We start from the raw sequence: 19,629 nt of genomic DNA on the forward strand, positions 1-19,629 counted from the left end.
AGTGAACCCTTCCCTCCTGCAATGGCAATGGGCAGACAGAGGGGACGTGGCCACCTGCATCCCTGCCAGGGAGTTATTGACTCGGCTCTTTCTTTCTGTTGCTGTTGTTAGTCCAGGTGGAATGCAATGCTGAGTTCATGCACCAGCCGCCAGAAATATTTCAGTGCCCCAGAGAAATCCTGTCCCCTGCTATTGGAACGATGTGCTGGAGATTTGACTAGGAAAGGGACTGTCTGAATAATCAGAGTGGGGAATGAACAACAATCTACAGCAATGTCGTTAACACAAACACACTCTCACCCTGCTCCAGCTGGAAGGGAAATGGGCAGGAATTCTCGCTGTTCAGCCAAGGACACTTTTACACTGATGCGCAGCCGTGAGTGTGCTGGGGAAGCTGGTCTGAGCAAACAATGGAAGTGACAATTTAGTGAGAACAGAATCATTGTGTAGTCAAACAAATGAATATCAAGTAGTTGTGGCCGAGTGGTTAAGGCGATGGACTAGAAATCCATTGGGGTTTCCCCGCGCAGGTTCAAATCCTGCCAACTACGCAAGCACCGTGCTGTAATTACTGCGCTCTTAGTGTCTGAGCATCCACAGTGTGAACTGGAGCCAGATCTAGTTTCACTCTGTCTACACTTAAAATGCTGCTATAGCACTCTGGAGCAGACACCAACTGGAGGAGTTTTCTCATCCCCGCACTAGCTACATTGACAGAACAGATCTTCCTTTTCTTCAGCACTATCTAACCAGGGCTTAGGTCACCTTAACTCTATGGGTTTTGGGGGTGGGGGGTTTTCACACCCTGAGAGACGTCGCTCTGCCAGGTAAGTGCTTAGTGTACACCAGCCCTTAGATCCCTCATGGTCTTTCAATGCAGGCACTGACCTGTGAGAGGAAAACATCAGCTCACAAACACAGAGACTGAATTCCCCACATTTAATCTCGCTGCACTTTCCAGAAAGTCACAAAATTCAATTCCTACTTGCTAGGACAGAGAAAAAATAAGTGACACTAGGTTTTTGGCTTGGTAAAATAAAATTGTTTAATTAATATAGTAAAAATCTGTACTGATTCCTCTAACTATCACCATAGCGTGAAATAGGAACAGAGAGAAATCTTGTCAGTGGTGGCTAATTTCGTAAATGTTCGTCCCATTATTAATTTCCATGCTGCCCCCATTGGAGGTCTGGGCATCTCCAGTGTCGTTGCTCTGCATTCACCTTCCCCGTAGGATTGTTCTCAGATATTCACCTTCCTGTGCAGCGTGGGGCACGGGGTCACTTGCTGGAGGATTCCCTGCACCTTGACATCTTTAAGCCACAATTTGAGGACTTCAATAGCTCAGACATAGGTTAGGGGCTTGTTACAGGAGTGGGTGGGTGAGATTCTGTGGCCTGCATTGTGCAGGAGGTCAGACTAGATGATCATAATGGTCTCTTCTGAACTTAAGTCTATGAATCTATGAATCTATTCCCAAATTTAGAAAATTGTGCAGGTCAGAATGTGAATAGTGACCCCGTTTCCTTCCTGCACCTGCTCTACATTGCTCCATAGCAGCTTCTTCACCTGCTGAGTCAACCTAGAATGGCAGTGCAGCCGGCCAGGGTTCAGCAGGGGCCCCTGGCAAGGACAGTGGGTGCAGCTAACAGCCTGCTGTGCCTGGCAATGAGGCAGCTGTAAAAAAGCAACACTCCCTCAGAAGTACAGAGACTGAATTCCCCAACTTTAACATCATGACCCCCTGTAGAAAGCCACACGTGTCAGTTGTAGTTTCATGGGGAGATGCAAAAATCAAGTAACATCAATTTTTAAATTGAGTAAATAAAGTTGAGAAGACAGTTATTAACCTCACAAAAATATACTAAAGATCCCTCAACAGAACATTGAAGGTGAAATATGAACAGAGACAAACCTTTCAAGCAGGGCTCATTCCAAACGATCCTCCAAATGTTACTAATTCCCACCCCTCCTCCACAGGAAGCTCTGTGCAGGTAACTTGTTCTGCAGGCAGCTTCCATTAAATGCTGTTGTGGAACATTCCCAGACCTGGAAATGTACAACGACAGAATGTGAAGAGCAAACCTGGCTCCCCGCACAGCAGGATTTGAGTGTTTTGCCCCTGTCCCTTTGTCTTTGTCATAGTACAGAAGACGCCATGGCAAGGACTCCGGCTCTGCTTGAGGGATCCTGGCACAGGGGTTGGGTGGGGAGAAAGGATTGTAGATTCTGACCTGTGCCCTGGAGAGGAGGTATTAATTGAAAGGGGCATTTTGACTCCTCCCCCCTCAGTGTCCTGGGCTGGAATTCTACATTCCACAGAGCCAAATGAGGGGTGATGCGCCTTGGTTAACAAAACAGCCTCTAGATGAGGTTTGAACTCACAACCTCAGCATAAGCTCCTCTCAGCACTGCCCTACAATACTAGGCTAGCAAGGTTTTTTCCCCCCACTTTGAACTTTAGTGTCCAAAAAGTGGGGACCTGCATGATCACTTTTAACTTAATTACTAGCTTAAATTTGGTACGCTGCACAGCCAAAAATATAGTGTTTGGCACACTTCTGTCTCCCCAAAACCTTCCTGGGGAACCCAAGACCCAAACCCCTTGGTTTAAAACAGAGAAAAAAACATCCCCTTTTCTTCCCCTCCACAGACTTTCCCTCCTGGGTTGCCTGAGAAGCTCACACTGATCCAACTCCTTAGATCCTAAACAAATGAGGCATTAACCCTTCCCCTTCCTTTTCCTCCCACCAATCCCTGGTGAGTTTAGACTCAATCCCTTGGATTCTAAAACAAGGAAAAAATCAATCAGGTTCTTAAAAAGAAAGTTTTTAATTAAAGAAGAAAAGGTAAAATTTATTCTGTAAAATCAGGATGGAAAATGCTTACAGGGTATTCAGATTCATATGGACTAGAGGGATCTCCCCCGCCCCGCAGCCTTAGATTCAAAGTTACAGCAAACAGAGGTAAAAATCCTTCCAGCAAAAGGAAAACATTCACAAGTTGAAAGAAAACAAACATAAGACTGATCCGCCTTGCCTGGCTATACTTACATTTTGAAACATGAAAGACTGATTCAGAAAGATTGGAAAGTCTGGGTGTACGTCCGGTCCCTCTTAGCCCAGAGCAAAAAAAAAAAAAGGGCAAACCGAACAAAAATCAGCAACAAACAAAGACTTCCCTCCACCAAGATTTGAAAGTATCTTGTCCCCCCATTGGTCCTCTGGTCAGGTGTCAGCCAGGTTCATTGAGCTTCTTAACCTTTCACAGGTAAAAGAGACATTAACCCTTAACCATCTGTTTATGACATAGGCACTAACCAATTGCCACTGGAGCACCTCTTAATTGTGCTTCTCCAAGACCCCTAGGTTGATAAAGGCAAGGAGTGACCCCAAAACATTCTCAGTGGGGTTGAGAGCATGTAGCGACAAGTGCTGGTACTTGGTGGGGTGGATTCTTCTTAAGAACCCAGGCACCATTTGACCCTTTTGTTCTTCCCTGTGTAAAAACAGAGCTGATTAAGACTCAATGGAGAGTCTTGCTGCAGACCAACAGATCTGAAATCACTGATAACCAGGTCTAAGCATTAGTCCTGCTTTGGGACAGCGTCTCTCGTGCAAGAAACTGCTGAGTCTGAGCTAGCAGTGAGGCTCCCTCAATAACAGCTGAAATCAGGTAGAGCTGTGTGAAGTGCAGGGCCCCAGGGGTGCCTGAACAGGGGGGGAACAACACCTCAGGGCTTTTAAAAATAGGAGGGATCTGCCTTACCACTTTGTAATGACCATAAGGGAGACTAGGGGGGGAGGGGGCAGACAGGAGTGAGTAGGAGGCGGGGTCTTGCGGAAGAGGCAGCACAGGAGCAGGGCCTTGGGGAGGTGCAGGGGTGTGTCTGCGAGTGGAAGGGATGGAGCTACTGTTTGGGCTCTGGTGGCTGCTACTTTTAGGGAGCCTGTTCCACTCCTGGTGGGACCACAAGACGTCCCAGAGCAGAGAGGTTGGCCAGCAGAGCGGTGACAGGGTGCAATGGGAAGTGGCCGGCAATGTGGCCAGACAGCGGAGGGAGAAAGGGGCTTTTCCCCCAGGAGGTGAGAGGTGAACTCTGAGTTTTCACTGACCCAGGACAGCCGCTGTGGGTGAGGTGCAGTGAAGGAAGGGGCACATCCAAAGAGCTTTTGGTGTCTTTTCTACACTCAGTGGTTGTGAGTGGGGAAAGTATCGCCTCTTAGAGGCACCCAGTGTCCAGGGTTAGTTTCCCCAGATTATTGGGTGGGGGCTTAAGCAGATTGTGTGTTGTATTATTGAAGAGGAGCCCCAAGTACCCAGACAGGGAATTGTAACTTCAACCTTCAGAGTAAGAGCCAGAGGTGCTGCCAGCTGAGCTAGCCAGGCCGCCTAAACATATTAACCCCTTTCAAGAGCAAACACCGGCTACCTCTGTGCTTCTGAGCAGCTGGGAAAAGCCTCTTGGGGGAAATATCTCCTGCCTCACCTCCAAAAGGAGCCCCTTGAGTGGGAACGGTGAGAGGCCCCACCTGCTTTCCAACCACCTTGTGATGCTGGTCGCAGAACGAATGCTGGTCTGTGGGTGGCCTTCAGTGGGGGTTCGGCATGGCAGGGAGCAGGGAGCAGGCTGTCCGGGTGTCTCTGTGGCTGTCTGCTGGCCACACATAGGCATGGTTCTCCCCTCTCTTGCCCTGTCCTCGGTTGCTCTGTGGCTTTTAAGCTTCCCTTGAAGCTGTCAGCACCAGCCGCCTCTGCTCTAGGTGCCCAGAGGAGAAGAGGTGTGCGGGGCTCCAGCCTGGGACTCTTCCTCCCTCCTGCCTAGCCCTGACTATTAAGCCTGACCCTGGCACTCCTTCCTTTAAATGCCATCTGGGCAAGAGGAAGAGTGTGGCAGCTGCAGGGACCAAAGTTGGGGACTTCAGGTGAAGCAGTGAGAAACAACCATATGGTCAACCCGCAGGAATCTCTAGCCAGACTGTTAAGTTCTAAGACTCCAGCCTATAGCCACCTATCTCCAGTGGGCATCAGTCACCCAGCATAAGGGTAGCCAAACACCTTGAGCCACAAGGCTTTGCAGCAAACTAACATATCTCCAGGAGGTCCCACTGAGATTTGAACTCAGATTCCAAGTCCTGAGTGCTGCCCATTACACCATGGGACCTGGTGCTATCACATTTTCTAGACCCCTGTGACTCTCAGCTGGCTGGTTTGCACTCTGCACTTATTGCTTCCCACCAGCAGCTTCCTCTCGTGGGACTCTCTCTCCTCCCCCAGCGACTGTGATCCTGCACTATCAGATTCGAGGGGTCCTGCCCTGAGTCCCTGCATCTCCCTGCTTTGTCTTCATTCCCTGTAGGCTGCAAAAATATCAGGGGAGGCCACCTCTCCCTTCACTCTGTGCTTCCGCTCAAACCAGCCAGCTGCAGCCTCATCTCCTGAAACTCGGCCAACTGTCGCTTGATCCGGTCGTACAGTCACACACTGACTGGCTCCTCAGCCTGGATGCTCTTGTGGAAATCCCACAGATGATGCCGCAGAACTTGGCACCATTGGTTTCTTTAATGTTGCAGTGTTTCCCCGACCACCAGAACAAAGCCGCCAACTCCTCCCTCACAGACTCCCACCAATCCCTCTGGTTGCCATAGAACTCTCTGATGCTTTCCCGTTCTGCAAACACCGCCAGGCCTCACACCCCCTGCTCCTTTATCTTGCAAGATCTGGATGTTCAGCTTCCAATATCCTCTGCCCTGGGTCAGGGAATTTCCCATTTAACCCTTCTGCCCCTCTGAGTTGGCAGCAACAAGGGCTGGGTTCAGTATCCAGGGGTTCCGTTTCAATAGCACAATGGAAACCTGGCTTGAACCCCCACCCAGTGACCTGGGACAATTACATACCGCACCTCTACGAGGCAATACTTTCCTGCTCGCAAGCACGGAGTCTGAGTGTAGCAAAATCCTTTTAATAAAGGAGGGAAACAATGTGGCATCACATTGCAGAAACACCACAAACAGGATTATAAGACAACCATAAGCAAAAAACCCACCTCCCAGTATGTTTGGCATTGTCCTTTCCCCCTTAGTGTCTTAAGTCCAATCACCCCAAAGTCCAAAAACCCAAAATCTCTGGTCTGTCCCACCCCAGAGTTCAAAAGTTTATCCGCAGAGTTTTACCCCCCAGCCTGGGTGGAAATGCACGGGGGGGGGCGGTAAACTCAGGGTGTTAAAGGGCACCTTACATGGGCCAGGGCCGGGCTGCTCCAACATGCTGCAAACTGCTCCACCTCTCCATGGAGTTCTACTACAGCCTTCACCACAACCAGCTCCACTCCACTACCTGTGCCACTCCTCCAGCCAAGCAAAGAGCTGCTCCCACAAACCGCTCCACTCCACTCACTGTTCCATGGGCTGCTCCAACATGCTGTAAATTGCTCCACTCAGCAATAGATCTATTAGGCTCCCCCACTAGTTAACACGGCACTCAGTGATTTCAACTCAGTAAGCTTAGCTCTTTTACTGATTTCAGCTTGCAGTAGAGAAGCCCAGATGCCAGTAAACCATTAGCCCAACTTGAATTCAGTTCAACAACCTCTAGATGGATTCCTAATGGAATCAAAATTAGCTCTGTTTTTCAACAGTGGAAAAAGAAGAACATGCAATTGGTTCCCCATACACTCAAATTACCAAACACACACCAATCATCCACCTTTTTCAATTCACTGGGTTTTGGCACCCAAGTCCCTTGTCTAGCAAGTGCTACTTATTTCATGGTGAGACATCTCTGTCATAAAGCAGTCTCATAGGTCCTCATTCACATAATCGGGTGACAACACTTTATTCCTTCTGCCCCAATAACAAAGAAATTGGGGATCCCAGAGCTGTCAAAATAAGCATCCCAGGCTGCCATGGGCTATGCTAGGTGGAGTGGGTGTGGCAATGCAAATACCTGAAATTCCTTTCCGCACTCCCCATAATTCACCACCAGATGTCAGGGTAGAGCTCATCCTGACTCTGCTTACACCCACATTGATCACATGGTGAGAGCTGCGTGATCCAAAAAGTCCATTAGCACCAATCTGCACTGGGCTGTGGACATGCTCTCCTTCACGTAAATCTGATCAGTGTGACTCTTGGGCTTCCCCGCAGAAAGGTGTATCCCCTCTGCAGCTGGTGTGAGCTCGGGTCAGAGGAATAGGAGGCTACTGCCTGCCCTCCACTGGTTCCACTACAGAGAAAGAAGTTCTCCAAGCCAACCTCGCTACAGACCTGCACCAGGCAATGCTCATCATAGAAGAGTTTCCTCTGACGGTCAGAAAAACAAGACCAGCAGTCCTAAGGGCAGTGCAACAATTGAAATCCTGCCCCCACCCCCGACACCAAACACTGTGCGGTCTAGAGGAAGGGAGTCAGTTCCTTCCATGAACTTTCTTTTTACCCCTTAACTGGGGACCATCCACACTAATATAGCCGTAACCCATGCTGCAGAGCACAAACCCCACCAGTAATGCCTTCCCTGGTTGGAGCTCCACCACCTTCTGTACTCGCACCATGAATGTGAAGAACAAGACTCCAATCCCATCATTCTTCACTGGCCTGGAGGACCAGAGAGATGGGCCCTTCCACCAATCACCTTCAGCCCATCAAGCTACCCTAGACTTCTTAATGCGCATTTCCTGAACACCCACCTTGTCCAAGTGCAGCTGCTCCAAGGCACTGAACATCAAGCCCCTCCTCCTGGGCCCCCAAATCCCTTCCACACAGCCATTTTCACAGATGCCCCTTCCAGGGCACTGGCCTTGCTCAGCTGTGCAGAGGAGTTTTCACCCCCTATTCCTGCCTGTCACTGCCCAGCACCCCCTCTGGCACCATTCCTGAGGGCCACCCTGTCTCACTCTCTTCCTGTCATATTGGGTCCACCAACAACTCATGTAGGAGAGACAGCTCCCGTCCCTCATTGTTGAAGGTCAGGCCAGGCAACTAGGGGCAGAAGCCCACAGTATCTTTTCCTACTGCAGAGCCCAAGCTCAGGGACTCACCTTGGGTGCAGAGACTGCTGTGATCCCAGAAAACAAGTCACCCCTGCACAAAGCAGGATGAAAGAGCCAGGGACCTTTAGATCTTCAGTCTAACGCTCACCCAACTGAGCTACTTTGGCAGCTGCATGGGATTACTTTGGCCTGTGGCTTCTCTTTCCGGTAGGTTTTGCAAGCAGTTGCACACAAAAAGGGACGTCATTGTGAGAGCGGCCCATGAATACAAGACTGGCTTTTGCCTGCCTTGCTCAGCTTGACTTGCTGCCTCACCCTGTTCCTGCCCTAGTGCCCGGGTTGACCTGGTGGTGAAAGGGACTGGGAGCCAGTGGTGCAGGGAGGAGTTGAGCTGGACCCTGAGCTAGACTAGACCCTGTCAGTGAGAGTCTGGCCACCACTTGCTAGCCCCACCCTGTTGTCCTGGCTTCCCCCACTGGGCGTCATTTTGGGAGGGAAGTGGGCTTCTGCCTCCCTTTCCCCTATTTTCACACCGCAGAGGAGTGCGAACAGGAAAATGCAACGGCTGCTCCACATCCCCACGAGTGGAGGAACCGACGCCCTTAGCTGTGTGTGAGTAAGAAGTGTCCGTTGGCTGACATGGGCCTGTCTTCAGTAGGAGCTGGAAACAGCAGCTACCGCCCTCTCCTCTCGGCTCCCAGGCTGTGGGAAATGCTCATTGCCTGGCTGCATGGGCGGGATGCTGCTCCATGCTCTGGAGAGCATCTGTATTTGCTCTGTCAACCCCCTGTCTTCACTGAGTCAGTCTGGTAAGGTCCCAAGTGCCCCCCGGCTGGCAGCTGAGAGTCTGTGCAGACATCAGCCCCCCTGCCAGCCCCACAGGCAGCAGCAGCGCCAGCCCCCGCAGCACCACAGGGGCACTCAATGCACTTCCTGTGGGGAAATGGCTCCTTTTGGTGTCCAGCTGCTAGAGTGAGAGCCAGGAGAGAGCAGTGTCTGGCTCACCGTGGGGGAGAAGAGACCTGATGAGTGTTGATCTCCCTCTGTCTCCCCACAAGGCTGGTCAGTTTATTGTCACTGTGATTGTCAGTCTTTCCTTCAGGGCTGGCCTAGAGGGATCCAGGGTCTGGGACAAATCCCCTCTTTCCTCCCCAGGCCCTCCCCCACTCCACCTCCCCCTTCCCCCCAAAACCCCCACCCTGTCCCATTTTCTTTCCAGTCTGCACCTTCCTCTCCCCTCCCCCATATCTTCCAGTTCCTGCTCCTCGCCCTCCCCACCCAGTGCTCCTGACCCCACTGAACAGCTGATCACTGGCAAGTGGGAGGGCTGAAGGCAGAAGAGGAGAGATTTCAGCAAAAGGCGCTGTAGTGGAGGGTGGGGAGCTGGCTGCCAGTGGGTGCTTGAGAGCTACCCTCTTTTTCTCTGTTGGTTCTGCAGCCCCAGAGCTCCCACGAGTCGCTGACTTGGCTCCTTTGCTCTCTAGAAGAGGAGCAGAATCAGGGCTATGGCTGATCTATGGGGCACCAGGTGAGTGGCAGAGACGTCAGGGTGCTGAGAGTTTGTCTGACACCTCAGGGACACAGTGTGAGGTGGTGTCCCAGGGATCTCTATTAAAGGAGCAGAACAGGATTTACTTGGGGTGGGGAGACAACTGAAAGTGTGTCAGGGTTGTACAGAGGTATTGCCTGGGTGAGAGACTGGCTAAAACACAGGCCTCGCTGTGAGCAGGATTCGACCTGCGCCAAGGAACCCTATTGAAATTTCAACTCCAACGCCTTAACCACTCAGCCATCACATGCTAATGACAAAAAGCTGCCCCAATGCCAGAGAAACTGGTAAAGAATCACAATGCCCAGGCGTGAAGTCATCTGAACTACAGAATTCCCACCGCAAACCTGGCTCCAAAGCACAGGGGGATTTGGGTTGTTCTCTTTGCTTAGCCATGTGCAGTCGCACAGAGAGCACGTTTAAAAGTCTCCCCTCCCACAGAGCGGGAATGGGAAATGATTCTCAACTTGAAGCCTGATGTGAATGAGGATGTCTGGGCCACAGGGCCAGGGACTGATCTTTGCTATAGAAACCAGTGACACACGGAACCAGGCTAAGGAAAATGTTTCCTGGAGTCATAACTGGATTAGCAGCAGTATTGTGCAGAGAATGTCTCACAAGAGGAGTCAGCACATTGGTGGTTCGGTAGCAGAAGTCACAGCTATAGTGGGGGAGGTCTAGCTTTGGTTTCTGGCCAACAAAGGGATGAGTTTTATTGTCTCCAAATTTCAGTAGAAAAATTCAGATCCAAACTGTGTGTGGTGGTGGTTTCTCTGGTTTGTTTTGTTTTTCTCCTTTGAAATGTCCTTGACCATTTTTCTGGGAAAACTATTTGGACAAGGCCAAGGAAGAGTTTGAACAATTATAAATCTCCATGGGAGTGAGGGAGTCTCTCAGCGCCGGGGGGTGGGGTGAAGATTTTCATGGAGGGGAGTTGAGGAGATAAATGAGAGACTTTTGCTCCAGCAGAGAGAGCGGCTTGGCAGGTTCAATTTTACCAAGTGAAACCCCACCACCACACAAACACACGTTGCTCCCCTGCTGCTGCGGCCCCAGCTCAAAGCCCAATGTCACCCCCAGCATGTGACCTACAGCTTCCCACTGACAAAGCCCTTATCTATCAGAGACAAAATCCCCTTGTCTGCCCCTTACCCCAGCTAAGCCCTCCCCTCACAGAGCCCAGGACAACCCCGATCTAGCCATGCCGAGGAGTGCGGGCTTAATCTTCAAGGCCGAGCGCAAAACCTTCACCTGGGCACATTTCGCTCCCTTCCCACCTTGGCTCAACCTGCAGGAGAGAAATGGACGAGACACACCAGCTGGAAGACACCTCCCTCCCACTTCTCTGTAGCCTTCTGTGATGTTATTAATATGAACTGGGATCGTAGAGATCATTGCTGCCACCACTGTTATATATGTGCAGCCAATATTGTGCAAAGGCTGGCATGTGAGGTATCTATGACAAGGTTATGATTTGCTGGTTATAATTATGCTGGCTGTATGCATGTACCATTTTTGTATTTTAAGTTATGAATATGGGCTATGTATTTGATTCCAAGTAGCCTCAGGGTCATCAGCTCCCAGCTCCTTCAGGAGTCCATAGCAAAGAGACCCCCCACCACTGTCCTGGACTCCCTGGGAGGTGCCTCCCACCCCCCACCCAATGGAGCACCAAGGATTAAAGTGGCAGCATCTAGTGTCAGTGGGGTTCAGTGGCTCAGGCCAGACACCTGAGCTGGGAACCCGCCCCCATAGCACTGCTCGAGGGCCTGGGCCTGGGGTGTTCACAGCCCCCTCTCACCCCTCCCTGAGCCCAGCCTGGCTCCTCACCTGGAACAAAGCAGAAGCGTCCGTTGACCAGGCTGCTATCCGAGTCTCAGGCACTGCTGCTGTCCCACGGGGAGCGGGCCGAGCTGCTGGGGCTGGGAGAGGGATCCTCCACCTCCTGCCCTGGAAAGGCTGGAAGATCCCCGTTGACCGGACAGGGCGATGCCTCCTGCTGGAAATCGGGGCTGGGCTCCTGGGGCCGCTGCTGCCCACACAACAAGCCCTGGAGCCACCCTGCCTGGTTCTGCTCCTGGGCTGAGTCCTGCCTGCCCAGTCGCATCCTGGCCCAGCTCCATTTTGGCCTGGCCTGTGCCTCTCCCACCTCGGCGCCTGCGCCGGGAGCAAGTTTCCTCTTCCAGAAAGCTGGGTACTTCCACCTCCTGGCCCGGCCAGGAGCTCCTTCCCCGCCAGTGGGGACGGAGAGGCCGCTACGCTCCTGGGGAAGATGGCAGCTGCTTCCCTCAGGCTCTGGAGCCACCTGCAGAGCCTTCTTCCTGAACATCCTCAGGAGCCTGGCCATCCTGGAACCAAGCAGGGAGCAGGCGTGAGTCTGGGGTCAAGGCAGCCTCTCATTAACCAGCCTGTTTGGTCCCTCCCCATCCCTGCCCCAGTCAGAGCAGCTCCTCCTCCCCCCACAGGGGTGCAGGGAATGCAGGCTACACACACTGGCAGGACTTCATTGCATGATCTGCTCCCCCTCAACGATCCCCCTCCTCATCCCTGGGGGCTGCAAGAACCAGGGAGTCTCGTCCTTTTCAAGCATTGGGGTCAGTCCCAAAGACCATCAGTCACTTTGGACAAGCAGCTGCCTCCTGCCAGCCCAGGACACACTCACGTCCCCTCCCACCCCCCGTCCAGGCTAGAGAAGAAACAGAACCCAGGAGTCCGGACTTCTCCTGGGAAACCATTCCCCACTTCAACATCCCTAGGCATTGCAAGGCCAGGGCCTCCTCGTTTCCTATTGATTTCCATGCTCAGCAGCTCCCTGGGTCTGGCCCAGCTCAGAGACTCTCAGCCTGGGGAACAGCCTCCCACAAGGGAATGGATGGGAGCCCCATTGCTGGGACCTTGCCAAACACACTGGAGATGGCTTTGGAGAAGCCCCTCCCAAGTCTGAGAGTGAGGGGCTCCTGGGGGCTGTTTGCAAATCCAATGTCTTTTGGGAGAGATTCTCTCCCCGTCTTTCTGCATCTCCCCAGACAAACAGGGGACGCCACCGAGGAACCCTAATTCCACTGACTTGCTCTGGTGATGGAGCGATGGATGGAGGATGTTCAGTGTCATCCCTCGCCCTTCTCCTCACTCTCCAAGCCCAAGGCAGGCTGGAGAGGGGGTGGTGACCTGAGGAGTTACCCTGCCAAGCCAGCAGGCAGGGTGATGGCACTGGGCGATCGGCTGGCTGGGAAAACAAGAGTCTGTCTTATTGCCAGGGAAAGGAGAAACTTGGCCAGCAGCAGGGGGTGCAGAATGTCACCCTAGTGCAGGGGTCACAGCGCCTCCAGGATCCTGAAATCCTGGCACTTTATACACCTTCCTGGAGCCTCCCAACCCCCCTGGGTTGTCGGAACTGCGCCCCCAACCCTACTGATGAGAAACAGGCCTGGGGAGGGGAAGCTACTGGCTCAGGGTTACACCAAGTGTCAGAAGGATGGATGAGACTCAGCAGTCCTTCTTTCCAGGCCCCTATGCTAACCACTGCTGCACACTCCCTCCCACTGCTGGCAATTACAAGCAGGCCCTCATGGCCGCTCCCCCTGCCTTTGAGAGGGAGTCTGCTCCGCTGGAGTCACTTGACCAGGGGACTGGGAGTCAGGACTCCTGAGTTCCATTGATGGGGATTTCATACTTTCCCACTATTGAAAAGTGCTGGGAGAATCCCCCAGTCAAAGCTGCTGTGACAGTGCTAAGCAGCATCTGACCATTCAAGGGCACAGCACACTCCCCAGGAAGAGGAGTGTTTGGCTCTGGGGTTTCACTTCATCCCAGTCTTGAGAGAGGGGCCCAGCCATGGAGTTTGGCTCAAGAAGACCAATTCTCCAATCTGTTAAAGACGTTTTAAATTCCAATCCTGTGCTCCAAAGTGCTTGGTGTCATTTGCAAATTTTAGAAGCATGCTCTCCAGTCCATTTTCCAAATCAGTAATGAAAATATTGAATAGTACCAGACCCCAGACTGATCCCTGTCGGATCCAACAGGTGCACCCTCTCCGTTGGACAGCCAAACGTGGAGAAGGGCTCTTGGAGTCTGGGTTTTTAACCAGCTCTGTACCCACATCACACTGATTGCATCTAGACCACATTTCCCTCCTTTGCTTGTGGGAATATCCTATGGGACTGTGTCCAAAGCCTTAATAACACCGAGCTAGATTCCATCTACTGTTTACCCACCTCCACTAGGCCCGGAACCCTGCCGAAGAAGGAAAGAGGATTGGTTTGGAATGATCTGTTCTTGACAAATCCATGCTCACTAGTCCTAAGAACCAAAGTGTCCTGTAAGTGCTGCTGACAAACTGATTGTTTATAATGTATTCCAGTATCTCTCCAGCTGTGGAAGTGAGGCCAGCTAGTCTGTAAGTCCCAGGGGTCTCTTTGTTCTCATTTGAAAGATAGGTCGTGGCTTGTTCATGGATGGGAAGATGTTCTTTTTCAGGGATCTCAGATGAGAACTGGGGCACAGCACCTGGTTTGTTAAGGCCACAAAAACAGAGGGAGAAACCTCTTTTCTCCGGCTGGCAAAGAACCCCAGGTATCTAAGAGACAGGGACTCCCATCTCTGAATGAGCTTTAAAAAAGGCAGTGGTTAAAAAGTTTGGCCCCGACCATTTCTTGTTTCCACAGACTAGACATTTTAGCAAACTTTAGAATTCCTTGGTGCTAAACACCATGAAACTCTCCTTTCTCCTTCACAGAGGGCTTTAATGCCCCTTATCTCACACAGGCTTACGACTGCCCAGAGTTCAAGAATTGTCCCTGTTCCCATTGGACAGATGGGAAGGAGCCTGAGGTCCAGAGAAGGGAAGTGACCTACCCAAGGGTCTACACAGCAAGGCGGTGGCAGAGCCAGAAAGGGAAGCCACCAGTCCTGACTTCTGTTCTAATAGAGCCCAGGAATGGAGATGGTGGGGAAATTTCATTGAAACCATTTCTGTCAGAAAATCTCCTTCAGACTAAACCAGTTTGTTTCTCGAAATCAAAACAAGTGGGATGAAAGTTCTTTGCAAAAAGATTTTGTTGCAATACAAAATCATCTCCTGTTTGTCACAGTGTGTTAAATTGTCTCATCACACACAAAGAGGAGACACTTAGATCACAAACATGAGACAAGATGCTTCAGTCTGAGCTAAGTACTTGCTGCTCTTAACAATTTCAAAATAAAAAAATACAAATCAAATAGACTATTTCAGCTATTCTATTATGTCATAATCTGCTCTCAGTAAATGTGATAGGACAGCTCATATTATGCACTACTCCTAATGACACTCTCCAATGGATCCACATCCTCCACCCATTGTGAGGTAGGTAGGAGCAGATCATTATTATCCGTACTTGAAAGAGGAAGAAGCTAAGGCTGAGAAAGGATGTGTATCAGTTTTGTAGCTGATGTTATGAATATTGGTTCTATGCTGTCCGTAGTTCAAATTTGTGCTATGCTTCCGGGGAACACCCCAGCCAGACGAGTCGGTGTCAGTTCTGCCTAGCCTCCTGGAGGGCTCATTAAGGACCATGAGCTGTACAACTGACCCATTGAGAGAAGGCAGATACGCCTTGTGACTCAGCAAGGTATGCAGGGACCTGTCTATGGACAGAACTCTAAGGTTTTTCTATGCCAGGTGCTGGATCAATCTTTTCTCTCCATTAAGGCCCTTCAACACTTCAGTGAAATCACCTTTCAATCTTCTTTTGATAAGCTAAAAGAGGTTGAGCTCTTTCAATAGCTCACTAGAAGGCATTTTTCTCCAGCCCTCAGAACATTTTGGTGGCTTTTTGCTGCTCCAGCTCCAAATTTCACAATTTTTTTTCAAATGAGGACACCAAAACTGGAGGCTATTCCAATATCAGTCTCACTGATGCCGTGTCACCTCCTGTGATGTTATTGACATAATCTGTAACTGTACAGATCACCATTGTGACCACTGTTCTATATTTGCAGCCAATATGGTAGAAAGGTTGTCGTGTAAAGGGTCTATGGAGAGTTCTGATTGGCTGATTATAATGATGCTATCTCTAGATGTGTATCATTTTTGTAGTTGATGTTATGAATATTGGCTCTATGCTGTCTGTATTTCAAACTTGTGCTATGCTTCCGGGGAACACCCGGACAAGTTGGTGTCAGTTCTGCCTAGCCTGCTTGATGGCCCATTAAGGACCATCAGCTATACAATCGACCCATTGAGAGAAGGCAGATACGCCTTGTGACTCAGCAAGGTATGCAGGGACCTGCCTATGGACAGAACTCTAAGGTTTTTCTGTACCACGTGCTGATAGAGTGTCCTGGGACAAAGAAAGCAAAGACCACATGGCAAGAGACTATAAAAGGCTGATGCCTCGTCTCCATCTTGTCTTCATCCTGGAGGGACTTTGCTACAAACTGAAGCTCTGTACAAAGGACTGAATGACCCATCCCAGCTGTGGATGGACTCCAGAGACTTGATTTGAACCTACAGATTATTCCATCACTGCTACAAAGCCTGAACCAAGAGCTTTGCCATTACTGTATGTGAAGGGTAAAATTCATGTGCATTTTATATAACAACCTGGTCTATGGATTGTGCCAGCTCTTTTCCAGACCCAAAGTCCAGAGTATGGTCAAGGGACCAGAGGCCTAGCAAATAGTGACCAGCTAAGAGAAAGCTGGGTAAACAGAAAGCCTTGCTTGCTAAGATAGGCCTGGTCAGCAAATTGCCAGGTGTTGGAGCTAAGAACTAAATCATTTGTGTCTTATTCAGAGTTGCAGATTGAACAAAGAATCCCTGTTCCTATTGTGTTAGTCTCTTCTGTAGGGAGACGTTCTTCCCACAGATCCAACCTTGAGTTTATGAAAAGTTGGCACATGTCAGTATAAGATATGGCATCCTTCCACCTCCCTTCCAGGGACCAATGCCTGCCTTCAGACACACAGAAAACAATCTTTATTGCCATATACTTTCACTGTTTCTTTGCTTTAACCCCTAGGAATGTACCTGTTGGACAATCAAAAAGAGTTGCTCCATTCCTATGGACCCCAAATCAGAATTCAACATAGATATTTTATACTAATTACATTTTATCAAAAGTATTAATGAAATGTTAACTTGCTAACTTGAGACCATGGGTGGAGACATTATGTAACCTGTTAACATTGGCTAATGTGCTTATCTTGTCTTGCTGGCAAAACCTATCCCGGGGTGTGGAACTGCCTACCCGTCACTTCCCCCTGCTCGGAAAATCTATATATTCTATTGTAATTAATTAATTAACAGTGTCTCTGAGCCTAATAAGCAAGGTGACACTGCGCCAGCGCTGTGTGTATAAACTCCTATTCTTGACCTCTACACGGTGTAGATTATGTGTCTTCACAGACACCTGCTGAATAAAGAGAAGAGATTCATCCAGATCCAGCAGCTTGGCTGAATGTGTCTCCTCTCTCCCCACAGCTTGGTGATCTTTTGAGGAAATGGAGAAGACTGCCTTTGCCTAGCTGTACGTCATTGCTTGCAAAAGAAACAGGTCTTTTTGCTTCTCCTTCCTTCAGGGCAGCCAATCCTCCCTCCTCAAACTCCAAGGAGTGACTGACTCTTGCTGTGCTGAGCAGCCCTTTATATATGGGCTGCTCCAGCAAGCCTTCTCCTGAATGGCTCTCCCAATACGCCCTTTCCTGACTGACTGGGTTCTGCCCCGCCTCTGCAATGCTGCCTTAATTTTTTTCCTGCTTGTTTGGGGCAGCCACCCCACCACACTTGGAAAGTGGCAAATGAGAAGTCTAGAGCTGAAGGAAAGGTTACCATGACTCAGAACTGAGCCAAGGTTGTTGCGACTGAAACACAGATCACTAACCACTATACGATCACAGTGGCTGGTGGGAGAAGCACATGTTAGAAGCCCTCTGTCAACTCTGCTGTGGCTTTCTGCGCACGGAGAGCCAGACACCGCAAGGTCAGCAAGCCTTGAGGGAAATGGGGAACGTCTGTATTTTGGAATTTGCAGGTGTTGTCTTGGGCCATCAAATGGAACAGTTGTAAACGCTTTCTTGTGGCTTAGCTGGCTAAAGCACCTATGCAGTAAGCAGGAGATCCTGAGTTCACCTCCTAGTGGTGCTTTGTTGGATGGCTTTTGTCTCCTCTGCTCACATTTTTCTGTGTCTTTCTTGGAACAGAAGAGACCTCCCTTGGTATCCAAGTAGTTGCTTGCTAAGGAAAAGGCTTCTTTGGAGAGAAGAATCAAATCACATGCCTGAAGCTGAAGAAAAGGCTGCTGTGACTGGCATTAGCATGGTGGTTGCTTCGACTGCAGTTGCTGCAACACGAGAGCCTGTGCCACACATCCTTGGGATTCGCTGGGGATGTCCACACACAGAGGCCATGTCACCTTCCTTTTGATTGTCAGTGATGAGAAATGGAGCAGCTGGGAGAAAAGTCCCAGAAAACAACACCATGGCTAAGCTGACCAAGGCACCTGCCAGGTAAAGTGGAGGTTAGAGATGCAGCATCCAGTGGTGCCTTAACAAATGTGTCTGCTCTTCCCACCTTTTGGTCAATCTTTTGAGGAAGCAGAGAAGACTGCCTCTGCCTTGCAGGGCAAATACTTCCAAAAGAAACCAATGGTTTTTTCTGACAAATGTCGGAAGGAGGCACCTAAGAAATGTGGAGACAAGGAAAGGTCATCGTAACTCAACTTGCATCCTTGGCTCTTGAGGCCACAACACAGAGCACTGTAAGACCACAGCTGACGAGAGAAGGGGCCTTTCCAAAGGCATTTTCCACTAGCAGGGTCCTCTCTGTGTGCAGAATTCCTCATTGTTTGATGTCTGCGGGCCCTGGAGATCACTATTTGGCATCTCTCTCTCTGTCTCAGTGAACATCTGCTGTGGCTGTGGAAAGTCTGTGATGGGATTTAGGGGATGCAACTTGAACAGTGGGACCCCTGAGCTCTGTGTCCCACTGCCTGGATTCCCTCTCACACTCTGATGCTGTGACAAGCTGCCAATCTCTGGCACATATTGCACTTACACCAGGGGTTGGCAGCCTTTCATAAGTGGTCTGCCAAGTCTTCACTGATTCACTCTGATTGAAGGTTTCGCTGCCAGTAATGCATTTTAACCTTTTTAGAAGGTCTCGAAAAAGTCTATAATATGTAACTAAATTCTTGTTGTATGTAAAGTAAACAAGGTTTCAAAATATTTAAGAAGCTTCATTTAAAATTAAATTAAAATGCAGAGCCCCCCGGACTGGTGGCCAGGACCTGGGCAGTGCGAGTGCCTCTGAAAATCAGCTCATGTGCCACCTTCAGCACGTGTGCCATAGGTTGCCTATCCCTGATTTACACAGACATCCACAGACTGGGACACATCCAACTGAGTTACATGAATGCTTCTCCCAGCCACTCACAAAACTAACGATAGAGAGCCTCCCGCCAATTCCCCCCAGCTCTGCAGCCTTGCACCCCTGAATTATACTGTCTTGTCCTAGGCAGAAGCCTGATCAGTGTGAGTTTATCACCCAATCTACCCTTCCCTCATTGTGAACAGTACATGCACCAGCCTGCTAACTGAGCTGAGATCTCCCATGGACTTCAAGCAAAATACGATATTTTAAGTAAAGTATAAAATAGATTTATTAACTGCAGAAAGATGGAGTTTTAAGGATTATACATGGTAGGCATAAAAGATCAAAGTAAGTTACCACAGAAATTAAAGCTGAATGCACAATCTAAACTTTACACCTTATTACACTAGGCAGTATTTAGGTCAAGCAATTTTCTCACCTCACTGGATGTTACCATCCTAAATACATAAAAAATTCCCACTGAAACCTGGACCAGTCTCCTCAGATGACTCATCTTTTCAGGATTCCTGCTGCTTCCAGCATACGTGGGGGAGGAGAAAGGCAAAAACATGATGCCACAGTCTCCTATTTTATATTCTTAGTTCAAGTATCTAGAAGACACTTGCCCAGAGATGTCCGGGTCGGCTCTGCTGAGTCACTAGATTGGGGAATCCTCCTGGTGTGGTCTTGTGCAACTGAGTCAGAGACTCTAGCAGTCCCCACAGTGTTGTGTTTGGGTATCTGTCA

The 19,629-nt window shown here is 49.9% G+C and overlaps 1 long non-coding RNA gene and 1 other non-coding gene across 2 annotated transcripts; one reads left to right on the forward strand and one right to left on the reverse strand.

The window, feature by feature from the left end:
• Positions 1-469: 469 nt before the first annotated feature.
• On the forward strand, positions 470-551 carry TRNAS-AGA (transfer RNA serine (anticodon AGA)). Its single transcript has one exon. It is a non-coding gene; the product is annotated as a tRNA-Ser (tRNA).
• A 10,533-nt stretch (positions 552-11,084) lies between these two features.
• LOC142047892 (uncharacterized) lies at positions 11,085-13,855 on the reverse strand. Its single transcript, XR_012657193.1, has 3 exons — positions 13,751-13,855; positions 12,604-12,762; positions 11,085-11,884 (listed from the first exon to the last, which is right to left on the reverse strand). It is a non-coding gene; the product is annotated as an uncharacterized LOC142047892 (long non-coding RNA).
• Between the last annotated feature and the right edge of the window lie 5,774 nt (positions 13,856-19,629).

Source organism: Chelonoidis abingdonii, chromosome 18 (assembly GCF_003597395.2).
Source record: "Chelonoidis abingdonii isolate Lonesome George chromosome 18, CheloAbing_2.0, whole genome shotgun sequence".
In the NCBI taxonomy this organism is placed as follows: Eukaryota; Metazoa; Chordata; order Testudines; family Testudinidae; genus Chelonoidis; species Chelonoidis abingdonii.